The sequence below is a fragment of the Charadrius vociferus genome, unplaced genomic scaffold, assembly GCF_000708025.1.
Source record: "Charadrius vociferus isolate BGI_N301 unplaced genomic scaffold, ASM70802v2 scaffold1578, whole genome shotgun sequence".
In the NCBI taxonomy this organism is placed as follows: domain Eukaryota; kingdom Metazoa; phylum Chordata; class Aves; order Charadriiformes; family Charadriidae; genus Charadrius; species Charadrius vociferus.
Genome location: NW_009649704.1, coordinates 355309 through 377054, shown reverse-complemented (window position 1 = coordinate 377054; position 21746 = coordinate 355309). Strand labels below are relative to the sequence as shown.

The 21746-nt window shown below is 46.8% G+C and overlaps 1 protein-coding gene across 1 annotated transcript in view; it reads right to left on the bottom strand.

Annotated features, from left to right (window-relative positions):
- The window catches only part of CSMD2 (CUB and Sushi multiple domains 2), a 308452-nt gene that overhangs the window by 201437 nt on the left and 85269 nt on the right, over positions 1 to 21746 (bottom strand).

Sequence of the window (21746 nt, the reverse complement as noted above, 5' to 3'; positions counted from 1 at the left end):
TCTGGGAATTGGGGAATCTGAAAAGTCTCTTAGGCTGAATTATTGAGATAATAAAGCACCTGCTGAAGAGACCTCTGAATGCTGTAATGAAATTATTTCATTGCCCCAGAATAATCACAAATGCAGGTTCTCTTTAGAGAGCAAAAGAAACAACGGAAGGGAAAGTGGGATGGATAAATGGAATGCAAATCACCCTCTCTGCTCATACAGAAAGCAGAAAAGAGCCGTGACATGAAAGGAGCAAGCCTTATGGTACTACAAACAGCCTCAGTTCGTTCCAATTTTATTTACTATTGTGGGGTCACTCGAAAACAACTGTGAGTAAACACAGAAGGGGAATAGCCGAGCACAAAAGCACCATCGCACTGAAGTATTTTGTCTAGGCTTGATTTCACCACCAGCTTCTACACAGCCTGACAAGTCATCTCCCCCTAACTCCAACATCATTAAACAGCCCAGCAATTACAGGAGTCCTACGAGTTGCAACGGAATTATGCCATAGAAAACCTTCTCTGTGTGTAATACTCCCTACTTCCAGTCTTCTTTACCTTTCCGAAAGACAAGTTCTACAGAAGTAGGGTCTGTTTCATAATTTAACACTTACGCAATCTACTACATATGAATATTTAACGCTACTGGGAACTTCAATAAGTCATCTTGTACTTACAATGAGCGGTCAAAATTTCAATTTGTTTTATTCATACTCCTGTTCTTAGTCACAAGAATTCTGAAGGGGGCAGAAAAGGTAGCTGTTTCCCGGGAACAACTGATTTAACCTTTAAAAAACAAGCAAACAATACATGGGAAATTTCTTTCTTTTATTCCCACACAAACTTGGAGAACCTTATTACGTTTTCATTTACTAAAATGTAATTAATGAAGGCTTTTAAACCCTCAGAACCTTTCAAATTAATGAAAAGTCCACTCAAATAAATTAGACATGTAGTCCAAGAGCTGCAGATTTAAATTACAGTAGTTATCCTGACAGGAACCAAGAAACAGCTGTCACATACAATTATTTTTAGGGCTGCTACTAAACCATTTTCCCATTATGAGCTGCCACCTCTCAGCAGCTAACAGCAGCTTCACATTTTATCATGACAAAAAATTAGAGGCATCCAGTTATCTCCTTGGGTATTACACACATTTGTAATAGACTGTGTGTTAAATGGAGCTAAATCCCAGTGCCGGGGGAGAAAGGCATTCCTCGGCCAGCAAAGAGCTCTTACATCACCACAGCTATGACTTCATCCCAACCCTTCAGCCAATAGAGTTCCAGGAAGCAGATCTGGCCCTAACTGATTGGCTCGGGGAACTTTGTATCATAATTGCCACAACGAAGTCATCCCCACCGCACAGGCGCAGTGCGCCGCGGCAGCCACCCTGCCGCCCGGCAGAGCCCCCTCCTCCTCCTCACCATCATGCCGGCAAAGTAGCTCCATCCCAAGAGGGACCACGAGCGGCCCCGCTCCCCCCACCGCGCACTCCAGCTCACCGCGCCATGGCTCAGCCCGCTCACCAGCTCCAAGGGAGGAAGCGCGCCGCTCATCTGCAGATCTACGTCTCCATCAAGAAGGCCAAGGTCAACCAAGAGCCTCCAACTAGCAGAGCGATTCCAAAGAAACGCCCAGAAATACGGAAAGCCGTGTCCAGAGAGAAGAGAAAGAAGCACAAAGAGATGGCAAAGCACCATGAGACAGAGCACCCAAAGGAAAGAGCACGGGGTCCTCCGAGGGGAGTGAGGAACAGGCAGAGAAGGCGGCAGAGGAAGAGAGTCCACTTCACTACGGCGAAGCGGCCGCTATCTGCTTTCTTTCTCTTCATGGCCAAGCATCGCCCACAGCTTCAGAAATCAAACCCACACTGGACCGCGGTAGAAACTGTCACAAAGTTAGGGAAAATGTGGCACGACCAGCCAGAAAAAGACAAAGAAAGGTACAAAGAGCAGGCTGCCCGGCTGAGGAGGAGAAAATAAAAGAGAAAAGCATAGGTCAGGGCATGAGCCAGAAACAGGCAGGAGAGGAGCGCACAGCAGAAAGAATTCCAAGCAGCAGAAAGGACGAAATGAAGACTTTGATGGTCTGGCCTTGCTGGTAACGCTGTGACCCTCTGCAATTTCATCTGGTCACTTATGCAAATGCAGCTCCTGGTGAAGTTTCAGTACAGTCCATAAGCCTTCGCAAAATAACCGCAAACACTGGACAGCCACCATTTTTCAGACAGGGCAATCATTCAGAATTAATACAGTTGCCTCCATATTGATGGCAACAGGAAGGCTTGTGCAGCCCCGAGATGGATGTCACCTGCTTATCCACAAAGAAAATAGCAATGAGTCTTCTCTGCCTCCTCTCTCCAAAACCATGAGTTAAAACGTGCTCCTTCTGCAAAGGAGGAGTTCTGGTCCTCTATCTCAGCAGGTCCTGGAACCTGAGACACAACAACTAGTGCAGACTTGCCTCGGGGGAAGCACAAGGCACTCCAGCGCTGCCAGGGCTCTTTAGCTGGTGACCCGCTTGGCCTGTGGGTCCTGCCCACAGCGCACCCTGTATGTGCCTCGGAGGCAACGGGGTAGGGAGGACAGAGCAGGCTGCCGACCTACGTTCTTCTACAGCCCCACACCAGTGAGCTTCAAAACCTCTCATCCGCTTCAGCCGAGAGGAGGCTGTGGGAACCACAAGCTCCCAGCTTGTGTAGGCAGCCCCACGCAAAGACCTGCCAGATGGCACTGCGTCTGCACTGCTTCTGGTTATGACGGGTCATCTCCACAACCAGCATTTGGTCCCCAGCCCCGGCAAGGTTTGGAAGTGAAGAGGAGCGGCCACCAGTTGCCTCTAGTGAACATATTCGCCTTGTGATGAGGTTCCCCAGCAGTTTCTGGCACTGGTATAACTACCATGCCAAAGGACAACTGCACAGAGGACAGGTTGGATGGCGAAGAGTTTGGTCTTGGGCTCTCTTTGGGCAGATTATCAACTAACTTAATATACCTTAGTGTACTAATACAGTACATTAATACATATAGAATTATGCAACTTGGAAACGCAGGGGCAGTCCTACACAACAGATCTAAACAATTAAATGGAAACAAGCTTGTTTGTATTGTTTTGGGGTGGTTTTTTTGCTTTCAACTTTCAACCTTTTGAACAGTGGCGTTATTTGGAAGGGATGACAGTTTCCACTCTGAGGACAGGAATAATTAAGTTAACTCTCTGCGGGTCAGAGAGGAGAGGAAAGCCTTGGGAAGGTACACAAACTCAGACCCCAAACCAGCACAGGCACCTGAACCTGCCAAAGGACTGGAAGACAGAGACTTACACCAGAGAGATTTCTCCTCTTGACCCCGGGTTCCTAAAGGAAGAGTCACAGCCCATTTCCACACAACAGTCAGCACCTATTTCTTTTCTTTAATCAACTCTGTCCCAAGTTCTTTCCTTTGGCTCAACCACAGAGAAGCCAAATTTGAAGAAGATCAAGTTTATTTGATCCAGAAGACCAGGTGTGTTATGGAAAGGCAGCCGGCCCGTGCTATTTAGCAGCTGAAGTGAAATAACCCGCAAGCCCTGCTCGGGAAGGGGTTATCTGGCTCAGGGTGACATCTGTGCCCAGAGCATTGGGAGAGCGGGTCAGTGCTCTCCAGGCTCTCCGAAGTCTTGGCTCCCTGCAGCTCGTACAAGCCCAATGCTCCTCCAGCCTGTCTGCTCCACGAGCGCAGCCCCTGGCACCCTGCTCCCTGCTTGTCCATTTTTAAAATTTCTGGTTTTGGGGTTTTTTTTAAAGGAAATTATTAGCAGGAGAGAGCAGGAAATGTTCATTCTTAAATGCTGCTTTGTGTATGATGCTGCTGCTGTCTTTTCCCACAGCCATTTTTTTCTGAAGTTAAAATTTCACTCCAGGCTGAGAAGTGCTGAGGTTTAACCAGACTCCTCTCAACTCAAGATGAGGCTTCAAAACCAGCTCCTCCAGCTAACATACCGCACACACAGAATTAAACGGTGAAAGACACAACAAAAGTGGAATACTGCAAACCATTTCCACGTGATGGAGCACGGCCTCAGCATCACACATCAGAGTACCGTAGTCAAATGCCATCTTCTTGCCCTCTACGTGCACCAAGGGAAACGCTGCAGCTCAAAAAGTCACAAGCAAACCAGGCTCCAAAGATGTGCTTGTCCCTTATTGAACACACTGGATTTTCTTAGGGTCTTAGCACCATCTGCTGTAATACCTGGAGACGGAGTCGGCGGTCAGCAGCTCTCACTGCTGAGAAACTGAAAAATCCAGGACATGGCCCTAGTAAGCTATCAGCACAAACACTGGCAATATTAAGTAAAAATTAATCCTCTGCGGTGACTTGGTAGCAGAGTGTTTAAGTGAGCAGGGACAAGAAATATCTCTTTAAAAGTTCTCATGACTGCATGGCCGCTAACAGCTTGACAGTACCCATCAATTAAAATCTATTCCAGCTGCAGTAGTGGTGGCCACAGCAGACAGCTATTTTTGGCACATTACAACTATGAAGTGCTTTAAAAAGATGCATCAAAAAGGCCCAAGATATTATCCATCCAATTATACTTTTAAGCGAATCTTTGTGTCTTCCGTTCCTCAACTTGCATACTCCATAAACAACTGGCATTCAGACAAAATCACGCTCTGTGAAGTTGGCACACAGGTTCCACTCAATTTAGCACATCACAGTCTGTTCATGAGTAATGTCTTCAAATACCTGCAGCACTGCCTCAAAACATACACTTCTCCGCAAACACACACTCCAGTAAACTCCCAGTACGGCTGTTTCTACCAGCCTCTTCCGCTGAAATGCAATCCGAGAGGCTGAAGGACAACTCCGACCGCCAGCTCAGAACAGAGAATAAAATACCCATTATCCGCAGAGGGAAATCTCTTCCTGAGAGGCAGTGGGGGGCTGGGAGACACCACACTTGCAGTTGGTAGAGTTTTTCACCTGCATCTGTTTTCCCACTAATAGCATATACATATAGATGAAAATAATAGAGCTAAGCATTAACAATGAAAAATACCCCTTTCGAGATGCCTTACTGTAGCAGCAAGGAAGCGGTGGTCTTCCAAGAGCCTGTGGGCAACTGATGGAGAAAGGAGGGGTAAAGGATTAATATGGTGATCGTGTGGGGAACGTCTCTTGGACACCAGGGGTAGGTTCCTTCATCTGCTTTCCACATCGTAGTGAGAGCGTGCAACAAAACCTTTGCTTTCAATATTGGAAGGATTTAGGCTCGCTGCAAGTCTCTGCACACTTTTCATGCAGCCAAAACTCATGTTAATGACATTATAACAGATCTAGTACTATCATTTTTATCGTAATGCTGCCTGTGATGTCACTGCTAAGGGAAAGATGAGTAAAGAATACCTCATAAATCCTGCAGGAGAAAGTTCGCAGGATTACGTTCCCTTCAAGTCAGCTAAACGGATTCCCCTGGTCAGAGGCAGGGTTTGCCTTCCCTGCCATCTCAGCACGGGGGCTTCCGAGGGGCTGAGAATAGCCAGAAGTGTCAGATCTTTATCCAAAGCCTCCAGAAATCCACTTCCCTGGGCTTCCACCAGGCGCTCAAACACACATCTGCCACCACTGCTACAGCAGCGCACGCACGCTTTGGATCACAGATACATTCCACACGCGGGTTGCACTTCAGAGTCTGGAGAAACAAGCAAACCCCAAAGCCAAAGTTCCACATACTCCCCCACCCTCCAAAAAAAAAAAAAAAAAAAAAAAAAAAAAAAAAAAAAAAAAAAAAAAAAGGCAATCTGAGCACAAAAGCATGAAGTATCAGCAAGGAGATGAGGATGCTACACTCATACCCCTATTGCCATCAAGAGAAGTGCATCTCTGTAGATACTGCCCCTTCCTTCTTAACTGGGAATGACGGCACTTCATCCCACTGCCTTCGTTTAGCCTCCGCCCTCCTTACACTAGCAATTTTCTTCTGTCTGTTTGGAAGACATAGTCCAAAAGCTCTGGTATTACAGCAACACTAGTGGAAGCACCAAAATATTTCTGGACAGATTTCTCTAGTAGACATTTTCCACAGTAACACTTCTACACCACTGCCCCATCCACCGTGTACCGCTCCACGAGAAGCCACGGTCACAGAAGCTCACCGAGACACTGGGTGTACCACTCAGCTTGGGACCAAAAGCAAAACACAACCCAGGAACAAAACCCTGCCGTTCTTTCTCGATGTCGCAGTGAGGAGTTGGGCCTTTGAAAGCACTTGTTTGGGGGTTGGGGTTTGTTTCTTTAGCATAGCAGATGCACCACTAAAAGTAAGGGATGCATCAGGCACCCCTTACACGTTTAATAGGTTATCAGCCTTATTCGCATTTCAGGCGTTAAAGGAAACATTAAAAGAACATAAGATGAACTTATTATAGCAAAACTCCACACCAACTACTGTGCAGCTTAGGAAGCCATTGGCTGCATTTATGTCCCCAGAGGGTGACAAGGGATGTCACCCCGGGAAATCTCCCGCACTCCAACAGCAAGCAGCAGCCCCGGTCTGAGGGGCTGAGCATCACAACGCCGGGTAAGCCACAGGTTTGCCGCAGGACCTTGGGCCAGGCTCTTCCCTCCTGCGACCGACGCATGGAACGGTGCTCAGTGTGCTTTCTCGGGAAGATTAAGAGGCTGTAACACCCGAGGGAAGTTGCCAAGACAGTCAGAATAAGAACTGCACAAGGGCAAAACCTCCCTTTCAAGAAGGCTGTGTGGATGACCTTAACACAACCTGAAGTTTTCCAACTACAAAAGCTGTTGACTATTCGAAAGCACTACCAGTATGTCAAAAGTGGGTTTTACTTTATTACTTTTTATTTTTTTAAGCCTCCCTTCTGTGTGCTCTTTGCTGCTATAACAGTTCCTCTTCCAGATTCTCAGAGGAGATCAATCTGCGCCTCTTCCGCTCAGTCTTCTCGACCGATGTGACTGTGTCACCGGAGCCGATTGCTCCGCGCCTGCCTATCGTTCTGTATTGCCAAGTGTTTGATCAGATAGGAAAACCTGAAACGCATGATTCAGTCGCAAATTAAACAGACTATGACAGCCTTCAGAGAAAGGCAGCAGACAGCAAGAGTCTGCTGTGTGTTCCAAAGGCAATCCGCCGTTACACAACAACTAACGTGGGGCCAATACGGTTTTATACCTTCATTAACGACGGGACGAGGGCTCAGCACATGCTCAGCGAGTCTGCAGACAACACAAAGCTCGAGGAGCGGCCGACGCGCCAGATGGGTGCATTAGCCATCCAGAGAGACCTCAGGAGAGTGGAGGAACGGGCAGACAGAAGTATCACCAAGTCCAAAGGGAAAGGCCAAGAGCTGCCCCAGGGCAGGAGTAGCTCCCGGCTTCGGGACGGGGGGGACTCGCAGCCCGGGGAGCGGCTCCGCAAAGCAAGACGTGGGGGTGCCGGTGGAGAAGCCGCACACGAGCCAGCAACGTCACCTTGCAGCACGTGGGGCAAGAACATCCTGGGCTGCAGTCACACCAGGATTTTGGGAAGTCCCACCTGGTTGACGAGGAGCTGAGCGTGTCCCGTGCAGGAGCTCAATGCTCCACTTGAGCCGAGGCAGCCGAAGGACCGACAGACCACGGGGCCTTGCAAGGAAACCCCCGCCTTCACTACAGAAAGCAACAGCGTATGTTAACGGGTTCATTAGCATTGCTACTTAGAAGTCAAAGCTTGGTGCAGCAATTACAGCTACACAGCAGCCAAATTCGCGAGAAAATTACCAGAATCATCCGCAGTTTAGATGCACTTTCTACCCTTTCAATCAATAAAGTGCCATTAACAACCTCTTCCAAGCCCTGCGTTGTTTATAGCAGCAGAGGCTCGGGGCAGCCATGGGAGAGCCTGCAGCACGGTATTCTCACTCGACTGTACTAAAATTTCGTTCAATAGGACTTTGCTGGGAAGAGTCTTACAAACCGCTAACTCGGCAAACTCTGACATCTTCTAACCTGCAGCCAAAGGGCAGGTTCTGGTCTCAGATCTATTATGGCAGCCACTTATTGGAGATACTTTCTATTACTTTTATTGCTACCTATAAACTGCTTAAGAAAAGGATCCCAGGAAAAATATTTAAGGAGAGGAAAAACCACAAAATTCACAATTCCAAACGTTTCAGACTGGTTTATGTTTCAGATAAGGAAACCTCAGAGCTTCAGGGTTAATGTCAGGACACAGCCACCACTCCAGCTGAGGCTTTTACACCCCCACAGCAGTTGCAAGTTAACAGAATGTTTAGAAGGAAAACCAAAAAAAATCCAATCTGAGATCTCCCGGACAGCAATCACCTTGGAGTCAGTGGAGGTACGCAAGCATCAAGTCTTTACGAATCTTTCGTTGCAGCCCTTCAAAGATTTACAAAGATGGACTCTTAATAATTTGGCGTAAAAAGCAAAATAATTATTTTTTTGGCAACTTATTAAAATCAGAACTTGCACAAAGAAAGAGGAAAAGCGCCAAAAGCAAAGCGAGCACTGGCATCCACAGCAAATGCAGAATTTATTATTTTGTCCCACTGGACTTAATTAGTTCAAATTTACAAAGAATCGCACCCATAAAGATGTTAAACATTAACAAAACTTCTGTTAACTTGCTTCAAAATGAATTTTAATTGCAAGCTCTTTTTTATACATATTCCTGGGTTGCAAAATTTAATGAGTATTATATTCTTTCCACAAAAATTTCAATATATTAATTTCGTGCTAAAAATCTACAGTTCCTCGAGAGGTCTGGGGCGGGCGGGGGGGAGTCAGTGGCAGCATGCTCTGAACAACAGTCACCTGAGGTCTTCCTGCTTTTGAGGGTTTCTTGCTGGGCGGCAGCGGGGACAGGGCGGGCAGATGTTGAACAGCAATATACAGACCCTCCTGCTTCAAAACCTTCCGATTTAAAACTGTTTTTATTGTTAGAGAGAATATGACAATATAGCCGCTTATGAGTTTTTTTCTTTTTTAAACTGGAGATGAGGCTCCAATCAGATCGTCCATTGTCTGAGTTTAAAGAGACCAAAAGATTTTTATTGCGAGCTTTCCTCTGCCTCTGATGATTGCGCACGCATGAAGCAAAGCAGACAGAGCTGCCCCAGATTTTCCTACTGGATGTTCTTACAACGAGGAGCCACTTCCCACAGCCCGTGAACTACACCAAGAAGTCAGTCAGCCTTTTCAAATCCCCGGGTTTGGGTTGGAGGAAGAGCCCGTGCTCTGCCGGCACCACTTCAAGGCAGTAGGACGCAACACCCATGGATGCCTCATCGGGCGTACCAGCACCAATGCCCCAGTTTGCCGCAGGAGACCCGCTCCGTCAGCAGCAGCACCGCCTCTCGCACGCACCCAGGTGCGGCGCAGGGCGGTGGGACAGTCCCCGGGCAACAGCAGGAGAGCGAGAGGAACCGCAGAGCGGAGCGCTGGGATCCTGAGCATCGTGCTGCACAGCCTCCCTGGCCGTTCCCGGCTGCGCGTCCTCTCTGATGCACCGACCCGGAGTTCACGGGGCGCAGGGCGGAAGGCTCACAGCAAGCGCGCGGTCGCCTGTCCGCCCTCCGCCCTTACTCGGGCTCCTCGGCCACTGGCACCAAGCAGGTCTTCAATACCCAGGCACAGAGCCAGCCGACGCCGCGCAGGCTGGCTTCAAAACATCTTTCAAGATTTTCCTTTAGTTTTGCCTTCCCTTTGACTTTCTTCCAGGCTCCAGAAATTCCACTGTGGCTTTAAAAACCGAAGGATGTGTGTTCAAAGTCATACAAAGCATCTGTGATGGGGGAAAAAAAAAAAACCAAAAAAAAAAACCACAAAGCCCAAAAAACAACCAACCCTCTGCGAGCACTCCCCTGCCCCAGCCGGCTGTTTCGAGCACAGGGCACCGCTCCAGGATCAATGGTGTTAATTTATTCTGTTACATTACAGAGCGAACCACCTTATTTCAAAATTCCTTCATGCCAGCTTCTAGCCTGAAGCACTTTTATTTTTTTCCCTTTTAAGAACAGCTGACTTATCAAAAACAGGTTTTTCTAACAGAAAACCACAAGCTAAGCCACATTATTATAATTGAAGCAATTAGTTACTTTTATGCCTTTCTTTTTAAGGGAGACCTTTAATGCAGGTAATTCTGACTAAAAGAACTAATTTGAACTGCTCCATCATTTAAAAGATGATTATAAAAATTAATTTAGAAAGTGCAGGATGAAGACAAAGGGATGATGGAAAGCGCACAGAGATGGGTATTGCCCCCATGGCTCCAACTGGGAAGCATCAAACCAACGTGTCTCTTTTAGAAGCGGGAAGAGGCTCGGGGAGTTTTTAGGCCACTGGCAAAAAGGTAACTCTTAACGGCTGCCGGACAGGTCCCCGCGGTGGCAGGGAAGCAGCTACTCGCACTTTGCCATTTTGGACTTCTGCAAGGCAGGAATCGCCCTTTACGCAGAACCACATCAGCGGAGCACCATAACCCCTCCAGATTCCCAGAGTATTGCAAAATTCCAGCTGACCGTGGCTGGGAATACAGTCACTACATATTAGCTCTGACAGCATTTCATCTGTTCCTAATTCTCTGCTATTTACCGACGCCCTGGCGTCTGCCTGATCTCCGCTAGATCTCTGCTCTCTGTCAGACCCAGCCGCTAGACCTCTGATCCGCTAGATCTCGGATCTCTGCTCTCTGTCAGACCCAGCCGGAGCGAAAGAGCTCGCGACCCGCCGTGACAAAAGGCGATGCAGCCGAGAAGCAGCAGCCACACAAATCCACAAACACCATCTCCTTCCCCCGTCTGGGCTTTGGGAAGGCTGATTGGATCTCTGTGTGCGAGATACCAGAGACAGTAAGAGGCAAGATATTTAGATAAGTGTCTGCATTTAATAACTGACATTACTAGCTTTGCAGTCCACGCTTGAGCCGAGAGCACGTGAGACAGAACGCGTCTGTGCCAAGTCCCGTCAGTGGCAGCACCTCCCAGCGCAGGATGAAAAACACTGGATTTTGAGGCACGGAGGAACACAGCTACCAAGGTGCAAGAAAACTTGTAGAATTCATTATTTCCCCCCTACGTCTCACAACAGAAATCATTCCCGTTTCTGCCTGCCAGCCCGTTCTTGCTCCCTGAGCTCAGAACCAGGTTTCGGACTAACTCCTTCCAGAAACACCAAACCTTTGAAGGGAACATCCCACCCCGAGGAGCTCCAGCGCAGGTTTCCGCTGCCTCAGAGCTCAGCCCGTGCGTCACGAGGTGATACTGTATTAACCAATTCTGAACTGCTATTAGGCCTTTTCACTTCAACACTTCGTTTGCAGCTCCCTCTGCATTTGGGAATCCCAGACCCCCCCTGTGAATAGCTCACTTCCGAAACCACCTCACGGATCTGGAATGGAAAACGGTCTCTGCGCTCTCCTGCTTATCCCATCCGTTATTGATCCTTGCCAGAGCATCCTTATCTATTTTTTAAAGCAGCTGCAGCCCAGGCCTGTGGTAAGCAAACAACAGGAAGAGAAGTCAATTTTTTCACTTTAGCTGAAAGGCTGTTACTCAAGGACAAAAGGCCTCCAGGACTGCACTACAGCTATCAAACTGCAGAAGTTTGGCTGTCTAAATATATATATGTACTTATATGTTTTTGTACTCCATCATATTTGTCAAGACACGTCTCACATAGATATGTCAAGATATATCTTAACAAATACAATGGAACTGAAAACACATTTTCTAATTCTTAACCTGAATAGTTCTTCCATTTCTGTGGCTGCAGCGATGGCTGTGGTAACACTTTATTTAATCTGCCCTATCGAGAGGAACTGTAACTAAACACATCAGTGTTTCTCTAGTCTTTGAAACACTGAAAATTTCCTCCACTGTCTTCACGTACACTGTTCATCTCCGTGCCTGTCTCAAAGAATACGTGGGGAAGGGCGGTGGAGCTGTTCACGTTCAGACCAGAAGCTTCTACTACAAGACAGCTCCTTGCTGCGTCTGCATGCAAAATCAGTGCCCGCTGAAGGAACGCAGCTGGCATCAGCCTCGGAACCACCCCAAAACCTGTATCAATCACCAGTAATATATTTAAGCTTTGGGCTATCCAAATATTCTATCATCCTAGATGAAAGAGGGAATATAGGTCCTGCACATAAACCTCCCCAGGGAAACGAGATGCTGGTGAGTCAGCTCTAGTCTTCTCTAGTTGGAGAAGATCTCCAACTTCAGTAGCTCACCTTAGAAACAAAAAACAAGAGAAGGAAACAAGTAAAATGATCTTCTGACAAGCTCACAACAGGTTATTGCCAAGCTCAGACCTCCTGAGGCGCGATTCGGTGTATTATCTCATCGATCTGTTAGTACGTCCATATCTCCAGTTCACAACCCAGAATCTCAGCTGCAATCTAACTAGAGCGAGGTTGGACTCTTGAACGCACAAGAAGAGACACAGGTGGGGTGATAAGCTGCTTGCCCATCGTGACAGCAAACGGAAATAAATCCAATGCACGAGAACACCCTCCCTGCCCACCCAGAATTCGGTTTGCTGCCCGCTTGCCACTCAGCAGGACACTGACCCAACTCCTGTCCATACAGGAGAGACCCACTCCAGAGTGTGTCACCCGGGGCACTCAGGGGCCTCCTGCACACCACTTCGGCAGTTTTTCATGATCAGAAGGTGCTGATCTGACACCTCTGTCTTGCTAGAGAGCCACGCTTTGTCTGAAGAGCAGAAAACACAGACACACTTCACCACATTACCCTTAGCAGCCATCAGACATCTCCTAAAGTCGACTCTCTATAGCTATTTCTTCCCTGTATTTTATGCACTTAAATATTTTGAGAGACAAGTGGAAAGGATCAGGTTGGAGAGATGCCTATGACGTGAGAATTGTCAAAAAATGACACTCCTTTGCAGCTTGAGCTTATGCAAACCATGCTAAATGCAATTCTTCCCCAACTTTAATGAAGTAGCATATGATGCAAATTAGAAGGGAGCTGAAGTTTCATCGGAGCACATCAGATACGTTAGCATCGGACGTCAAAAAAAAAAAAAAATCAATTTAAACAAGAGAGATGGATTCAGCACCAAACTGAATCCATCAGTTGTGCCTTCCACCTCGTGCGCAGGGAGGCAAGCTATGGGAACCGAACACCGGGGAAGCCGCTGCAGTGAACCCTGGGAGGAAAACCCAGCGGGCAACAATCATTTAACATGTGTTTTGTGAAGCAGGTGACATCTGAAAACAAAGCTCTTACGTTCTTTAACACAACTGACAAATATAAGAAAGCATCCACGACTGGTCCACAGAGAAACCCCGGAAGAAAGAGGTCTTTGAAAGTACTGAAACAGCTGCAGAGGTGTCTCCACTCTTTCACTGGGAAGTTGTAGATAAGGGTGAGCAGTGTAAAACATGACTTTTATCAGCTCTGGCAGACAGATTTTGACGCGCAAATCCAATTCCTTCAATGTAGCGAACTCCTCTGCAAAGGGAGACCCCTCTGCATGTGCACAGCCTCAGCCAGCATCAGCAGCGCGGGAACGGACACAAATTGGTTTCTGAGCAAGAAAAAGGCAATGGGAAGGCAGAGACAGCTCCTGGAAGCACCTCCAAGTGAAGGCAGTGATCTTTCCCACCAACGTTTGTCAAAATCCTTGCTTAAACTAGGAAAGCTCAGTGTCCCGCTGTAACAGTGGAGACATGGTGTTGTAAAGAGGACCACAGATGTCCAACTTAGCCTGTGACATCATTTGCACTTACGTAAAGTCTCCTCTCCCTGCCAGAAAAAGGTATTATTCACTGTTTTACAATCTATATGGTCACTTATATTTTGGGTCACCTACAGAAGGTACTCTTGAGACAACCAGTATTCCTCTCAGCTTTCAGCCAGTTGTGTTATACTGATTTGGACGAGTCTTTCAAAAAAACCTCTTTAGCTTGCACGTATTGAGTGTTCTTGCCAACAAGTCTGCCTTTTACTTCCAACGTGTTTGCAACCAGGACAGAAATAGCTAAATATTATTTTCTTCATGTTTAGTAACCTTCAAGGATTTTTCCTCACACACTACAGTCCTTCCCACATCTCAGCCCTTGAGGCGCAGGAGCCTTTGCGTAGGGTTCTCGCTCAGCCTCGGAGGTGACCAAACACCAAAGAAGGACAAATTGGGATAAAAAAGGACAATTAAAACATGATCCGGGTAATTTTCAGCCGAAAAGCATCTTCTTCCTTGGCTTAAAAAGCTATCCTGAATATTCATGAAATGCTCTCTACTATCCAGCAAATAGAATTAATCATATTAATGCATGGAAAAATAAGATTAGCCAGAAAGCGGTGTACAAAGTCTCATCATGTTTTATTGAATGAAACATGAGTGGGAGAGGTCATGAGGCCCTTTCATTGTGATTTGTCACACGAGTCTCTCTCCCCGCCACGCTCCCGGCAGACGAGCGGCTGAGGCTTTGGGCAGCGGTGGGCACGTGCCTCCAGAGAGGAGGGCAGGAGCCAGCGCGAGGAGAAGCCAGTCCGTCCTGCTGCCTCCGCGGGCGGCCACGCGGCGACGGCGGGCAGGAGTCGCACGTGTTGTCAGCGAAGTCCTTCACTGATGAGAGCCAACACAGTCTGTACGTTGCTCTTCTCAGCTGGGGTACAGCTGAAATCTTCCCTTCCCTACCAGAAACAGATGCTTAACTATGGAATGTCTTCAAACACCATCTTACCCTCATCAGCCCTTTCTTCCAGAATTCCCCAGTTATTTCCGCAGTGCAGCAGGCCAAGGAGCTGTAGGACATTGTGCAATACTGCTCTACACAGACTACTTTGTACAAAGCAGTATCAATCCTTCACCTTCAAAACAGCAATGGGAGATGCTCACAAACAGTTTGCATCCGCTTGGGAAGCGCCGAGCGGTACCGAGGGCTGCCAGTACTGTGGCCAGCTGTCTCCCACCAGGGAGAAATCAGCCCACTGGCCTGCAAACTCATGCTCATCGTACTGCAGAGCCACATTAAAATAAGGCCAGAAGTGCAGCACAGCACGCCAGAGAGGCCGACACATCCCCGACCCGACGCACGCGTGCCGGCGGCAGCCAGGAGAGCTGCAGGTACCGCAGGAGGGGGGTCTGTTTGTGACAAATGGCTCCAGAACGCGACCTCCAGAGAATGCACCTTCTCAGAGAAAAGAGGGTTTTGCAAGAAGACTATTTCCCACTAAAGCAACGTTTTACAGCTTTAAACCCTTTGGAGAATTTGTTTCCAATTAAAAGCACTATAAATGCATTAGAAGAAAAAAAAGAAGATAAAACGAAACTGTACCAGTCAATAGGGAGGTCTATTTTCCAGATCCCAACAAAGATGTAACCGACATTTAAACAGGGATTTCAAAAGCCACTTCACATACCATTTTTTATTCGTTCCCAGACCTAAGGGAAACATTACCATGGAATAAAAAAACCCGAATATTACTGATAAAGTATCCATTAGTTAACTAGCTCTTACAAGAAGGAAGCTTAATTCATTGCACAGGAAAAGCAAACTTTCCTACTTGCATTATCCAGGCTTTAACTAGTGATGAAATAACTTATTTCAAGACGGACAATAATCTTCAAGTCGTCAGCCTCACGCGTGCACCAGGGCAGGATAACGCTTGTCAACTTTCAAATAAAAGCAGTTACTGACTGGAAGAAATCAAAAAGGAAGTGGCAAGTGTGAAATGAATCTCATTTTGAAGCAGTCGTGCGGCAATGTTTTACAGAATCCCTGCGCAGAACAGCCGCTGCGGGAGCACGTGGGGAGGGCGCAGTGCGGAGGGCCCGTTCCCGACTCCCCCGCGCGGGGGGCAGTGGTTCATCACCGTGTCAAGTCCGTAGGGTCCCTACAGCTGCTCCACCGACCTGTACCGGCAGCAGCAGCGTCGGCGTAACCGGCAGCAGCAGACACAGACCTGCATTGCTCCTGAGCTGCAGTGTGGTGGCACGAGGAACGCACTTTAAGTGACAATACGCTAAAGCCGGAGTCACAAACCCTTTGGAGCCAAAGTCTTTCCATTGACTTCAGCAGACATCGACTGAGGTCTGAGATGAAAATACTTGCTGAAAGCTCCGAGACAGCCATCTAAGGATCAGAAGCTGCTTTGATACAAAGAGAATAGGTTGGTTCATTAGAGGCACATACAGAGAACAGTTTTTCACCAACCAACATTACCATCATCTGAAACAGTGACCTTCAAGAAGACGGGTACTCTAATCCCTTACAGGCAGAGCACAAGATGTGCGACTAGATTAGCCTGGCCAGTGGTAGGATATAACTGGCATTGAGAGGGACGCACAAAGCAGATCTCGCATAGGAGAACTTTAATGAGTATTAGAAACCACTTAGCAGACAGACGAGGGTGGTGGGGAGGGAAGGGTCAACTGCAGATAATGACAAGAAAAGAATAAAGTCAGCAACAGTTAAGAGGAGCTGCTGAAGCACAGGCGGTTCCTCCAACCACGCTTCCCCCAACTCATCTCTCTGCAGAAACACAGCAACAACAGAGAACTTCTGAAAGGCTTTTCCAGAAAGGGCTGATGTCCAAAATGGGTCTCCTGGGCTGAGCTCCAGAAAGGAAGACATTATAGAACTAACCAGAGGAACCTTAAATTCAGAGGTCCTCAGTTCTCCTCCCAGGCTCGCCCCAGCACGTGGTGCCTTTCGGTTTTACCCACTGCTCAACATCTGTGCCATAGTCCTGCTGAGGCAGAGCAAGACGCCGGCGTCGCCTTCACATCTGGCACAGTTGTGCTAGAAAAGTAATGCAAAACAATACAGATGCAGGTGTTAGGGCACCCTGCCTTGCTCCTAGGCAATTAAGAGACAAAGCTAAAACCAAATTCTACCCAAATTAAGTGCAAAAACAGTCCTAAGGAGAAGGAAAGCACTTGTGCAAGCAAGATGAGCAAAATACGGCTCCAAGGCTGAAAAGGCAAAACGAAGATGAGAAACTGAAGAGGAGGAACCGGATTCAGACAGGAATAAACTCCATCGATTTGGCAGTTACTCACTTGCAGCCCTGCTTCTCCCACTGCATTCACTTAGCATCAGATTATTAACAGAAAAATCAAGGAAAAAATGTTTCCCAGGGGAAATGGCAAAGGAAGGCTCAAAGAGTGGGAGGGCAGCAGAGGGGCAACATGACAGATGATGCAACCCCCCTAAAATTAGACTTGTGTTCCATAAGGTAGAATAATTAAGTCAAGAGAAGGATCACATGGAAGAAAAATACCACAGACCAAGACTCTGCATTAACACGTCAGTTCAGAACGTGGTCGCGTCCTGCTGGAACAAACTACACAAGTGAGGCAGCTGAGGAGAAAGCAGTTTTTGAAGGACCATGAAACAGATTAAAAAAAACAATAAAAGGGATGAGGTGGCATCTGGAAATTGTCAGCTTCATTTCTTTCTTGCAAAGACAAGTATTTGAATTTTCAAAAAGGTAGCCACATTCAGTAAAAGTTGCAATAAGAAATAAAGAAACATAATTAAGTTCAAGAGGAAGCGCATCACGGTGGATTGCAATTCAGAAGGATGGGCACAGTCAGGATTGCTCAGAGGAAAAGGATAAGCACCTGAACCAGTTTCCATTCCCAAGCCGTGGTGGGACTGGTACAAGTTGGGCTAAGCAGGCTCAACGTTTGGACAGAAAAACAAGGGCCCGGTGACAAATGAAGGAAGCGATTCAAAAGCAAGTGAGATTCCCAGGTCACTGTGAGACTTCTTGGCGTGATACCACGAAGTTCTTTGCCAGGTAACATTCCGTTTCAGCTGAGCTCAAGCAAAAATACAATGTGAAATAAGGTTACAGAGGGCAAGGGGGAAGAGGGTTAATTGCTGCACCAGAACCCAACACAAGGCTGAAGAACCACCCAAAAGGTTCTGACCCCTCACATACTGTAGTACTTTTTGATCTGAAAAACAGCACACTACGGTATAGCAGGAACTGGAGCACCTTTCCTACCTAGAATCCCGGTCCCTCCTACTAATTTGGATTCTCAATCTACCACGTACAGTTGCAAAACGCAACATAGCTATAAAAGATTTGAAAAGCCTCATTATTAAAGAAGTCATCAACATCTCAAAGTAAATTTTCCATCTGAAAATTAGGAACATCTAATGAACCTTCAAAACATGCCAGACTGTCATAGTCAGACAAATGAGATACTTGTTAGTTTTATCTCATGGAACTAATTCATTTGGCAGGAGCAGAGGCTTCAAAATAGTTTCCATCAGTGGAACGAATAGCCGCGGAGTGCCAAACATCGTTCTGGGGAGAAGGGCCATCACTAGCCGCTTACCCGTTCCACAGATGGGCCGAAGCTCACAGACTCTCCTCTCCACTTCCTCCTATTTGCCAACTCAGTAGCGTAAGAGGAATTTTCTACGGCAAACATGAGACTGTCTTCCTAGACCCCCACAAGTTTGAAAATCCCTGCTCTGGAGGAACTCTGTTGCATGTGGCTCTGCGCAGCCCGAGAACAAGGCTTCTATCGGTTACCCACCCTGCCCGCTCCAGCTGTACTGGAATGACTGCAGGAACTGCTTTGCTAAATATTTGTGTTATACCCAGAAAAACGTACGCTTGATCTTAGTCAATTCCTGTAAACACACATACATAAATTGCATTATTAGTCATTTCCTACACCACCTCCTTCCCCGGCAACAGCAGCATAATGCTTTAATAACCACAATACAAGTCATTATGCCTAATATTAGATACAGGTCCCAAACCAGCCAGATGAGATCTAAACAGATGACAGAAGGAAGTGCAAGAGACAGACAAGCACATTTTCATTGTTTGCATATACTTAAACCGCAGCAAATATGCACAAACATCAGAAATCCAGACCTCTTCCATCACAGGCAAAGCAAAAACTTACCCGCTATTACAGCGTGCTCAGCGTGCAGCCAAGACTGCTGCACAGCACATTCCTTTCTCTAAACCTTCGGGGACACATTGATGCTGGAGGTGTGACAGCAGGGTACGGCCACCAGCACTGAGCTGCAGCACCCAGGCTCCTACCGTCCCCACGGGGTTCCCGTCCTGTCACCTCAGACATCCCCGAGGATTAACTTACCCGAGGACTCACGGAAAAACACACGGGAGATCAAAGACGCTATTTTCAACGTCAAAGCCAGCCAAAGCTTCAGAGCAATCTCTGAGCTACCACAGGGAAGAACGGGCCGGGACACGTCTGCCACAGAGCAGGTTCAGCGCCATCCAGGACCAGTCTGGAGACTCCTCATCGTCAGACACAGTCTTGGGATGTTTCAGGTGCTCCGCTTTAAACGCTTTGGCAGTTTCAGCGGAGCTGAGCACCCACAGGGATGCTCACCACTGAAGAAAGCTTTAAACCAGGTACCATGAAACAGCCGTAATCAGCAGATATTCCCGAGAAGTGAGAGCCGAGGGATTTATTCAGCTCTGAGCAGATACAAACACAAAGCACAGGATCAACAGAGCTCAGTCCCCTTCGGGCTGGAGCCCAAGCTGCTTTGAGGGATTTTCTTCTTTTACATGTATTTACGGCGAAGAATTTCATTAATCTTTTCAGGTCTCTCATCCAGTACAAAATGAGGGGAAAGAGAACCCCAAGTCTTGAAGACAAGAAAAAGTCAGGGAATAATGACAGAAGAGAAGATCGATAGCACGGACCCCTCTCCGTGCCCAGTGCCTCCTTGCCCCAGTAGAGGAGGGCTGGGATTAGGACAGCCACCCCAGCTGCCCTCAAAGGAGACCAGAGCAGCTACCGCCATCCTTCCAATTTTGCTTTATAGCCTGGAGACCCCCCATCGTCCTTTCTGATCTGACGGGCTCTTTTTCACACTGCTGCTTTTTTCCCCTCCTGTTCTCTGCTCAGTAGAATTTTATTTCTCACCTGTCAAGGAATCTAGACCCAAGGTCCCATGACAGAAACTGCGATAGCAGTTAAAAGAGCTGTAAATGTGTTATTTTATTAATATGTCTCAAATAGCTACTCAAACCTCTATCGCTCTGCTTGACATATGGATGCTTAGACCTGCAATGCCCTTTCGCTGTCAAGACTTACTGCAGGATTCACATCCGACGGGTTGGGGACCAAAAGAAACCCGTAACGGGAGTCTCCAGGGAGCAGTTGTGTGCGCCGAGATCAACGTGCAGCACAGGGACAGAGCTGTGGCGACCGCTGAAGGCAAGAGAGCTAAGGGAACCCGGCTGCTAAAAATACAACAAAGCGCCATTTTTTCGGAGGGAAGGGTGAATGACAACGCAGGAGATTTTTCAGGAGCGCACGTCAAGTCAAGCTTACTTAATGTGCTGAGTTAGCACTCTTGAATATACTACCATTACAGAATATCCCATAGCTTGAAAATACAAATGAATTATATTCCAGAGGAAATTTAATTTTGTTTATTTGTGTACATCTCTGGACCAGATTAAAACTATTTATAGGGCTTAGGAAATGAAATATTTAGCTGCAAGACACTTCAATAGAATGGTTTATTTGGCCGCAAGTCTATCTGTCATATTACCAATAATTAAAACTAGGTTTTCATAGACAGAGAGGAAAAAAGGGTTTTAGCTATATTTTCAAGCTGAATCATATCAACATGTTTAAAGAGGAGATATGAGCTCCAGTTTTCTTTTCCCCTACGGGCAAAAATTATTAAAAAATGGGAAAAATGAGTCATCTGAATTTAATTATCAGGCACTGAGTTGTGAAGGCCAGCTTTGAAAAATGAAATTCAAAATAAGACTCTTTGTAATTCCGCTTATGGGACTGAAAAGTTTACTTCTTGAGAATACTAAATGAGATCCCTTTGAATTGACTGCTGTGTTTATCTTGCCCATGTGTATTTCATGGCACTATAAAAACGCAGGATGAACCTCAAAAAGCCGGAATAGTGTTGGTGGTTGGTTTGTTTGTTTGTTTTTTTTCTTTTCTTTTCTTACGAGCCCTGGCTGAAATTCGTGTTTGTAAGACACATTTCACTCCTCAACGCAGCGCGTCCAGCCTGACCCGCGCTACTGGCCCGCTCAGGCAGGAGTCCACCGCGGGTACAGCCGCAGAGCCCATCCCGCTCCCGGGACACTACAGTTGGAGGACGGCATCATCAGAGATGCAGCGCACGGGCACTTGGGGGGAAGCAGGAGAGTAAATACATCATTATTCCCTCTGACAAGGCCCCAAACTGGTGTCTGTAAAACACATCACCTTTAAAACAGAGACTAAATCTCATTTTAAAAACAGTGCGCGTGCACATACACGTACTACTGAAAGTCAAAGGGCTTAATTTTCTAAGATGCATTTGCCATTTTCGAAGTTCTATCATGCTGTATTTACGAGTAGTTTATTAGATTTTTTTCCATCAGGTTCACTCTGACAGGCATTGTTTTATTTTTGATATGACAAGACACGGTGCTGCACTGGCAACACCTCCAGGCTGAATAATGTTTCTTAACTAGCTACATTCATCTTTACCACACACCACAGACGACTGATCGCGCTGCAGTACACAATGGCTAAAAACTAAGTGCCCTAAAATATTAATGCATGCTAATAAAACCAGGTTTTTTTTTCATGAAACAGCAACATCTAATTTTCAAAGAGGGGCTGGGAACAGTAAACAATTGGTACATGGCAAACGGCAAGTTCCCTCACATCAATACATCTTAAACATTCAAATCCTATTCCCCCGTAATTGCCAGGGAAGTATAAATTACTTAAATGAATGTTA